Source organism: Lissotriton helveticus, chromosome 3_2, assembly GCF_964261635.1.
Source record: "Lissotriton helveticus chromosome 3_2, aLisHel1.1, whole genome shotgun sequence".
NCBI lineage: Eukaryota > Metazoa > Chordata > Amphibia > Caudata > Salamandridae > Lissotriton > Lissotriton helveticus.
Window position 1 is genome coordinate 503306921 of NC_136062.1, and position 10409 is coordinate 503317329.

Consider the following 10409-nt stretch of genomic DNA (forward strand, 5'->3'; position numbering starts at 1 on the left):
GCGATCAAGTGGGTCTGTCAACATTTCCACTTATACTTGTACGGCCACGAGTTCCGGGTGATCACGTACCACAAGCCACTCGTACCGCTCTTTGCCGGGAATGCAAGGCTCGCCCCTCCTCGGATTGAAAGGTAGGCAGTACAGCTACAAACATATTGTTTTGAAGTTCACTTCAGACCCGGAGCAGACAATCCTGCTGACTTCCTGTCACGCCACCCGAATGCAGCCCGTTTGCTCCCATACAAGTCGAGGCCGAGGAGATCGAAGAATTCGTACAGATGATGTTACAAGAAGCCTGCCCCCTTGCCCTCATGTTGGAAGACATAGGTAAAGCAACGGAGGGAGACGAATGTCTCATGAAGGTGAAGAAGCGCTGGTCAATCGGAGCTGGAAACACTTTCTTGATGGTGTCCGCTCACTAACAGCAGTGGAGCAAGTGTTCAGTCAACAAGTCTGGCGAGCTCAGAGCGAGCTCAGTGAAGGCCCCCATGGGGTTGTACTAAGGGGCACGTCGTTGATGATCCCGACGAGCCTGCAAAAAGAGGTCATTCGACTGGCACACCAAGGCCATCAGGGGGCGTCCAAAACCAAGGCCAGGCTGAGACACAAGGTACGGTTTCCCAGGATGGATGCCATGGTGGAGGAAGAAGTGCGCAACTGTCACTCGTGTGCCATCACAGGCAGTGACCGAGTGCCACACCCGGTAATCACGGAAGAACCCTGCCAGGAGCCGTGGTCCAAATTAAGTATCGATTTTGGATCATTCCCGGATGACCAGAACACCCTTGTGCCGATAGACTTGCACTCCCACTTCCCTATAGTGGAGGTGGTTCCTTCCACAGCATTCTCGCATGTCAAGACAATACTCGATTGGACATTCGCGATGATGGGTTTACTGGAAGAGATTCGGTCAGACAATGTGCCACCATTTCAGGGCAAAGACTTTCAAGTTTATCTGGCGTCCAATGACGTCAAACATCTGAAAATCACCCCAGAGTGGCCCCAAGCAAAAGGAGAAGTTGAGCACTTCATGCGGACATTGAATCGTGCTCTTCGAATCGGGGTGGAAAAAGGGGAAGATGCAGAAGAATGTCTCTCTCAGTTCCTCAGCGACACCCCATTGCCCCCACACATCTGCTATTTCGAAAGGCCCCCAGGGACTGTATACCGGTGGGCCCATCCTGGTGCCCCCCCAAACTTGACCGGGACGCCACCCAGAATAGGAGGAGACAAGCCAACGACAAAGCAAGCCAAATGCGAAAGGCCAGACCTATGTCTCTTGTAGTAGGGGACAAGGTGATACTAAAGGATCGGCACCCGAACTGAAAATACCGCAAACCTTACGAACCTGAGGTGTGGGAGGTTGTCAATATCCATGACACCATGGTGTCGGTGGCACGAGGCACCCGAGTGGTCATGCGGAATACCTCGTGGTTCAAGAGAGTCGTGAACGGTTGAACAGCACACTCCCGACGCTGAATATGACGAAGGATCAATCTTGGTAGAAACCTCTCAATGCCGAGGTGAGGAAGCTCTGTCACCCCCAAGAGTGGCGCTCGAAACCCCTGCCAACCACAGCAGCAACACAGAAGGTCAAGACATCCCTGTGGAGCGCCCTGGATAGTTGGAGGCGAGTGGAAATCCCCGGAGTCAGAGGTATAGCCTCCGACCGAACCCGACTCCAAGTCAGGGACTGAAGGACTACGCCTGGCATTTGAACAAGGACTAAGAGTTATCGCATTTGGGACTATGTGTCCGAAAGATTGGAGGGATGTAATTACGGAGCCACCCGGCCCATCCACACATGCACGCACCCACACACACCCCGAGGGCGGGCTCGCCCGAGGGTATAAAGAAAAGGGCGCAAGACCGCACGGGGTCTTTGGCCCAGAGTCAGACAGCGTGTCCGCGTGTATCATTAAAAGAAAGAGCTAGTCCCGAATTAGCGGCATAGGCGACACACGTCACCACACTTGTGACTTCGACTTGGTGCCTTTGCAACAAAACCTTATTCTTTTTGGAGGGATATCCCATTACTAAAATTTGAATTGACATAAGTGTATTACAATTCCTGATTGTTCCCAAGTATCAGTAAAAGACTCCATGTGGAGATTTTCATATCGCGCTATTTGCCGTGATTTTAAATATTCTTCAAATTATTTTACAGATAGTGGCTTTGTTCCGGTTTAATGTTACGGGCCATTGAAGATTATAACTGAGTTTCTACCAACAATGTTATTGCACGATACATCAAGTAGCCGCACTTGGAGGTATTTTCCTTTTCTATATTTAGTTTCAATCCTGAATGTTACTCTTGATACAGCCCTAGGTCCGGAACTTTTCATGGGAGGCTATTCTTAGATGAGACATCTTAATTGACTGTAATATATAGTCAGGTACATTTAATATGGATTAGAATGTTATCCTAACAAAACAGAATATGTCGGCTAAATTTTTATTTTAATACAGGATGTAAGTGATTATACTTAATCACGAAGCAAAACACAAGGGACCTGTTGGAACGACCATATTAGTAAGGAACTGCTACCCACATCGTCGTTTTTTCAGGTAACTAATTAGGAGTTTCCTCTTAATACACTATATTAGAACTAGTTCTACCTTTTGTAAAACTACTCTGATGTAGCCACAATAACCATTAATGATGATCAATACTGTTCAACTGGTCACTTTGCATAATTCAGCAGGTGACTGTATTTCGTGCGCGTATCTTTTATGCGCTATTTAAACCATGCCTCTGACTGTTAGCCAGCTAAAAATCATGGTAAATGCGAGTTTTTGAATTGGGTCTACATAACACTTGTTCTTCCATTTTGTGGTTCTCACACACAGGATTACTACGTGAGCCTCGCCATTATTCGCAACTTATTCCTGGATATATAAATTTCTGTATAGTCAAGTACAATCTTAGAAGAGGTAATCACTATTTGGAAGCATATTCTCTTCCTTTTAAAAGTATTGTTTCTTTAAGACAAATAACAACGGAAGCATTTCATGTTGATGTCTCTCACAGAATGATTTTCAATTGAAGTTTTGGGACCATCACTAGTACTTTTACAAGAGTCTAACCCACATAAGATAACCCTATTTTTGGGCTTTAGACTAAACAGTTTCCAACAATGTCGCAAGTTCAATAATAAGAATTTTTTCGTCTCTCACAGGTTCTAAATATTTTTCAGTTCTATGTGAAGAATTCCCAACCAGTTGTTGGGAATTCTTCACATAGAACTGAAAAATATCACGATACATATAAGGGACTCTTTAGGTGTCATTATGGACACCTTGGTTGGCTGACTCACATCACTTTTGTTAATCAGCATGTCACTCACGTCCCTATGCTCATAATCTCTGGTCTAATCTGGTTCTTTTCCATTTAATTCCATGAAAACAGTATCAAAAGAATCACCTTTCCTAATTTCTGTTTGAATATTTTTCACTTGCACCTAGCATGCTTAAGGGAGCCTCACTCTTTCACCTATCTTGTTTCTTATCACAGTATCTCCAATACATAACTTTTCACTAACATTCTGCAACATAATACAACTATGACAATGGCACTGAGCGTGATAAACTTTCATTTGCAGCCCTGAGGAAGTTACTCCTAGTAACGAAACACGTGTCGGCTGCTTGTATCTTTTCGTCGTGATCAACATCACAGATGAACTGACAAGAATAATTGCGTATCATGTATTTTTTCTAAGTACCAAATGGAATACTATATTTAAAAAGACATTAAAGCATTAAAAGGAATGTTACGTCTTTGATGTTCTCTTTTTACATTGATGTATTCGTGCTGCCCTTATGCAGGATTAATAGTCCGGACACCTTAAACGGACACGACTGGGAATAAAATCCCCCGAAACCACATGTTTTTCTGACAGTAAATATTGGAGTGCCGAGGTGATGGTGTATGGTTGCTAAGGTGTATGGTTGATGTGATGGTGGATGGTTGATGTGATGGTGTATGGTTGCTAAGGTGTATGGCTGATGTGATGGTGGATGGTTGTTAAGGTGGATGGCTTTTGTGATGGTGTATGGTTGCTAAGGTGTATAGCTGATGTGATGGTGTATGGTTGCTAAGGTGTATGGTTGATGTTATGGTGTATGGTTGCTAAGGTGTATGGTTGCTAAGGTGTATGGCTGTTGTGTTGGTGTATGGTTCCTAAGGTGTATGGTTGATGTGAGGGTGTATGGTTGCTAAGGTGTATGGCTGTTGTGATGGTGTATGGTTGCTAAGGTGTATGGCTGATGTGATGGTGGATGGTTGATGTGATGGTGTATGGTTGTTAAGGTGGATGGTTTTTGTGATGGTGTATGCTTGCTAAGGTGTATAGCTGATGTGATGGTGTATGGTTGCTAAGGTGTATGGTTGATCTTATGGTGTATGGTTGCTAAGGTGTATGGTTGCTAAGGTGTATGGCTGTTGTGTTGGTGTATGGTTCCTAAGGTGTATGGTTGATGTGAGGGTGTATGGTTGCTAAGGTGTATGGCTGTTGTGATGGTGTATGGTTGCTAAGGTGTATGGCTGATGTGATGGTGGATGGTTGATGTGATGGTGTATGGTTGTTAAGGTGGATGGTTTTTGTGATGGTGTATGCTTGCTAAGGTGTATAGCTGATGTGATGGTGTATGGTTGCTAAGGTGTATGGTTGATCTTATGGTGTGTGATTGCTATGGTGTATGGTTGATGTGATGGTGTATGGTTGCTAAGGTGTATGGTTGCTAACGTGTATGGTTGATGTGATGGTGTGTGGTTGATGTGATGGTGTATGGTTAATGTGATGGTGTATGGTTGCTAATGTGTATGATTGATGTGATCGTGTATGGTTGCTAAGGTGTATGGTTGATGTGATGGTGGATGGTTGCTAAGGTGTATTGTTGATGCGATGGTGTATGGTTGCTAAGGTGTATGGTTGATGTGATGGTGTATGATTGCTAAGGTGTATGGTTGATATGATGGTGGATGGTTGATGTGATGGTGTATGGTTGCTGTGATAGTGTATGGTTGCTGTGGTGTATGGTTGATGTGATGGTGGATGGTTGATGTGATGGTGTATGGTTGCTAAGGTGTATAGCTGATGTGATGGTGTATGGTTGCTAATGTGTATGATTGCTAAGGTGTATGGTTGATGTGATGGTGGATGGTTGATGTGATGGTGTATGGTTGGTATGGCGTATTGCTGATGTGATGGTTTATGGTTGCTAAGGTGTATGGCTGTTTTGATGGTGTATGGTTGCTAAGGTGTATGGCTGATGTGGTGTATGGTTGATGTGATGATGTATGGTAGCTAGGGTGTATCGCTGATGTGATGGTCTATGGTTGCTATGGTGTATGGCTGATGAGATAGTTTATGTTTGCTAAGGTGTGTGGTTGATTTTATGGTGTATGGTTGCTATGGTGTATGGTTGATGTGATGGTGTATGGTTGCTAAGGTGTATGGTTGCTACGCCGCATGGTTGCTAAGCCGTATGGTTGATGTGATGGTGTATGGTTGCTAAGGTGTATGGTTGCTAAGGTGTATGGTTGCTAAGGCGTATGGTTGATGTGATGGTGTATGGTTGCTATGGTGTATGGCTGATGTGATGGTGTATGGTTGCTAAGGTGTATAGCTGATGTGATGGTGTATGGTTGCTAAGGTGTATGGTTGCTAAGGTGTATGGTTGATGTGATGGTGTATGGTGTATGGTAGCTAAGGTGTATGGTTGCTATGGTGTATGGTTGCTAAGGTGTATGGCTGATGTGATGGTATATGGTTGCTAAGGTGTATGGTTGATGTGATGTTGTATGGTTCTTATGATGGTGCATGGTTGATGTGATGGTGTATGGTTGCTAAGGTGTATGGTTGATGTGATGGTGTATTGTTGATGTGATGGTGTATGGTTGATGTGATGGTGTATGGTTGCTAAGGTGTATGGTTGCTGTGATGGTGTATGGTTGCTAAGGTGTATGATTGATGTGATGGTGTATGGTTGCTAAGGTGTATGGCTGCTAAGGTCTATGGTTGATGTAATGGTGTATGGTTGCTAAGGTGTATGGTTGCTATGGTGTATGGTTGCTAAGGTGTATGGCTGATGTGATGGTGTAGGGTTGCTAAGGTGTATGGTTGATGTGATGGTGTATGGTTCTTATGATGGGGCATGGTTGATGTGATGGTTTATGGTTGCAAAGGTGTTTGGTTGATTTGATGGTGTATTGTTGATGTGATGGTTGCTAAGGTGTATGGTTGATGTGATGGTGTATGGTTGCTAAGGTGTATGGTTGATGTGATGGTGGATGGTTGCTAAGGTGTTTGGTTGATGTGATGGTGGATGGTTGCTAAGGTGTTTGGTTGCTAAGGTGTATGGTTGCTGTGACGGTGTTAGGTTGTTAAGGTGTATGGTTGCTGTGATGGTGTTACGTTGTTAAGGTGTATGATTGATGTGATAATGTATGGTTGATGTGATGGTGTATGGTTGCTAAGGTGTATGGTTGATGTGATGGTGTATGGTTGCTAAGGTGTATGGTTGATGTGATGGTGTATGGTTGCTGTGATGGTGTATGGTTGCTAAGGTGTATGATTGATGTGATGGTGTATGGTTGATTTGATGGTGTATGGTTGCTAAGGTGTATGGTTGATGTCATGGTGTATGGTTGCTGTGATGGTGTGGTTGCTAAGGTGTATGATTGATGTGATCGTGTATGGTTGATGTGATGGTGTATGGTTGCTAAGGTGTATGGTTGATGTGATGGTGTATGGTTGCTGTGATAGTGTATGGTTGCTAAGGTGTATGGTTGATGTGATGGTGTATGATTGATGTGATGGTGTATGGTTGATGTGATAGTGTATGGTTGATGTGATGGTGTATGGTTGCTAAGGTGTATGGTTGAGGTCATGGTGTATGGTTGCTGTGATGGTGTGGTTGCTAAGGTGTATGGTTGATGGCATGGTGTAAGGTTGCTGTGATGGTGTGGTTGCTAAGGTGTATGATTGATGTGATGGTGTATGGTTGATGTGATGGTGTATGGTTGCTGTGATTGTGTATGGTTGCTAAGGTGTATGGTTGCTGTGATGGTGTTACGTTGTTAAGGTGTATGATTGATGTGATGGTGTATGGTTGATGTGATGGTGTATGGTTGCTAAGGTGTATGGTTGATGTGATGGTGTATGGTTGCTAAGGTGTATGGTTGATGTGATGGTGTATGGTTGCTAAGGTGTATGGTTGATGTGATGGTGTATGGTTGAAGTGATGGTGTATGGTTGCTAAGGTGTATGATTGATGTGATGGTGTATGGTTGCTAAGGTGTATGGTTGATGTGATGGTGTATGGTTGCTAAGGTGTATGGTTGATGTGATGGTGTATGGTTGCTGTGATGGTGTATGGTTGCTAAGGTGTATGATTGATGTGATGGTGTATGGTTGATTTTATGGTGTATGGTTGCTAAGGTGTATGGTTGATGTCATGGTGTATGGTTGCTGTGATGGTGTGGTTGCTAAGGTGTATGATTGATGTGATCGTGTATGGTTGATGTGATGGTGTATGGTTGCTAAGGTGTATGGTTGATGTGATGGTGTATGGTTGCTGTGATAGTGTATGGTTGCTAAGGTGTATGGTTGATGTGATGGTGTATGATTGATGTGATGGTGTATGGTTGATGTGATGGTGTATGGTTGATGTGATGGTGTATGGTTGCTAAGGTGTATGGTTGATGTCATGGTGTATGGTTGCTGTGATGGTGTGGTTGCTAAGGTGTATGGTTGATGGCATGGTGTAAGGTTGCTGTGATGGTGTGGTTGCTAAGGTGTATGATTGATGTGATGGTGTATGGTTGATGTGATGGTGTATGGTTGCTGTGATGGTGTGGTTGCTAAGGTGTATGATTGATGTGATCGTGTATGGTTGATGTGATGGTGTATGGTTGCTAAGGTGTATGGTTGATGTGATGGTGTATGGTTGCTGTGATAGTGTATGGTTGCTAAGGTGTATGGTTGATGTGATGGTGTATGGTTGCTGTGATAGTGTATGGTTGCTAAGGTGTATGGTTGATGTGATGGTGTATGGTTGCTGTGATTGTGTATGGTTGCTAAGGTGTATGGTTGATGTGATGGTGTTTGGTGGAGGCCTACGAGTGAAGCGGCCAGAAGCTGGTAAGAGAGCAGCAGGGTAAGAGGAAAGACAAGTGAGGGAACCTGAGGAGAGAGTGTGGCAGAGACATGAAAGACACAAACACCAAGGAGGAAAGAGACAGAACAAAAGTGGGGAAACAAAGAGACGAGGCAGGAAATGAAGACCTAAGGATGGGCAGACGTCCTCAACACTTTTTGTCTGGCCTTCGGGGAGACAAGTAGCGCCCTACAAATCTCCTGAGAGAGGGATGGACAGACGGGGACGGGCCGACGGAAGGTTTCAGGGGAGCCCATTAGAACACTGGGCAGACGTTCCGTTTTTCAGAAAATTATTTAAAACATGAATTAAATTGTATTATTCAGTCCTTACCACAAAAAATATGTTCATTCCAACAGACTCCTCTCTCAGCACAGCCCCCCCCCCCCCACGGATACTTGTGGGGGGGCGGACTCGCTGGGTTAGCCTCAGTGGGGGCCTTTAATTTCCTGTCTCTCTTTTATCCTAGTGGCCCCCCTGGGGCAGTAAATACATATAACCCCTCGGCCCCTACCTTCTCTTCTCCCACCTCCTCCCTCCGGGGGGGGGTCTTCTTGGCGCAGGAGCTTCTTTACGTCACTCCCTGTGGACTCATCAGAAAGGGGGCGCAGGTCGGGGTCTCCTAAAGCGCCTCGAAGGGTGCAGCGCCCTCATGTGCTGCTCGTCGGGCCCTGGGGAGGCTCTGCCCTCAGCCGGGGAGTGAGGGTGGAGGGAGGGGGTGGTGAGTGGACTTTCACCCCCAGGGACATCCTGGACTAGCCAGAGATAAGGCAGCGCATCCCCTCCCTTCCTGTTACAAGGCGCGATCTCCCGCCCTCTGCCCTGCCTTTATTCCGTCTCGCCCTTTCTTTAGTCCCAGACCTTTGTCCGGGGTGCAGTGTACAAACAAACCCAAGCAGCGCCAAGACGTGCCCGCGGTGCCAGGGGTGCGGGGGCTGGGGGCGGCTCCACCTTTCCCCATCAGACCCAGAACAGGACGGAGAAGGACAGAGGGAGTGACGGGAGGGAGGGGGGGATAACTTGCAAGAGTGAGAGAAAGAAGCGGGGAGAGTGGGGGCATGAGTTTGAGCCAGGGCCTCTCGGTGTTCACCCTCCCATTCATCCGTGCCTGGTTGTAAACGCCCTGCCCCTGCACTCATTGTGTGTTTTATTTAGTGTTAATGACTTCAGGAGTGGGTAGGGGGGGGGGGGTGGTAGCCGCAGGGCACAGTGTGATGGGCGTAGTGACGTCCCACCGCAGCCCACCCCGGACCTCCCTTGTGCCCCCCGCAAACATCAGATTTATCATCAAATACACAAGAGGAAAGAAAAGCCCATAAAACAAGCTGTGAGGTTTGTTTATTTACTACGCACAGATACGTGGCTTCCATGATCCCATTTGCATACACGATACATACATGTTAATAAATATACGGCTAGGGACATTGGCCTACAGCTATTGATGCGCTCACAGAAAGACATACCTATAGTCACCCAGACACACAGACCAACAAACATGCAGTCACCTACACAGACAGACACACAGACCCACACATGCAGTCACCTACACAGACAGACACACAGACCCACACACATGCAGTCACCTACACAGACAGACACACAGACCCACACACATGCAGTCACCTACACACCCAGACACACAGACCAACACACATGCAGTCACCTACACACCCAAACACACAGACCCACACACATGCAGTCACCTACACACCCAGGCATACAGACCCACACACATGCAGTCACCTACACACAGACACACAGACCCACACACATGCAGTCACCTACACACCCAGACACACAGACCCACACACATGCAGTCACCTACACACCCAGACACACAGACCCACACACATGCAGTCACCTACACCCAGACACACAGACCCACACATATGCAGTCACCTACACACCCAGGCATACAGACCAGCACACATGCAGTCACCTACACACACAGACACACAGACCCACACACATGCAGTCACCTACACACCCAGACCCACAGACCCATACACATGCGGTCACCTACACACCCAGACACACAGATCCACACACATCATGCAGTCACCTACACACCCAGACACACAGACCCACACACATGCAGTCACCTACACACACAGACCAAAATAAATGCAGTCACCTACACACCCAGACACACAGACCCACACACATGCAGTCACCTACACACACAGACACACAGAACTCCCCACATGCAGTCACCTACACACCCAGACCCACAGACCCACACACATGCA

At 46.3% G+C, this 10409-nt stretch overlaps 1 protein-coding gene across 2 annotated transcripts in view; it reads right to left on the reverse strand.

Annotated features, from left to right (window-relative positions):
• LOC144826118 (uncharacterized) overlaps nt 1-8861 on the reverse strand; it is a 146884-nt gene extending 138023 nt beyond the window's left edge. The window contains exon 1 of one of the 2 annotated variants that reach the window (XM_078684519.1): nt 8675-8861. The gene's annotated coding sequence lies outside the window, so the exon portion shown is untranslated. The remainder of the gene's footprint in view (nt 1-8674) is intronic. The other variant, XM_078684520.1, reaches the window with a different exon arrangement.
• Between the last annotated feature and the right edge of the window lie 1548 nt (nt 8862-10409).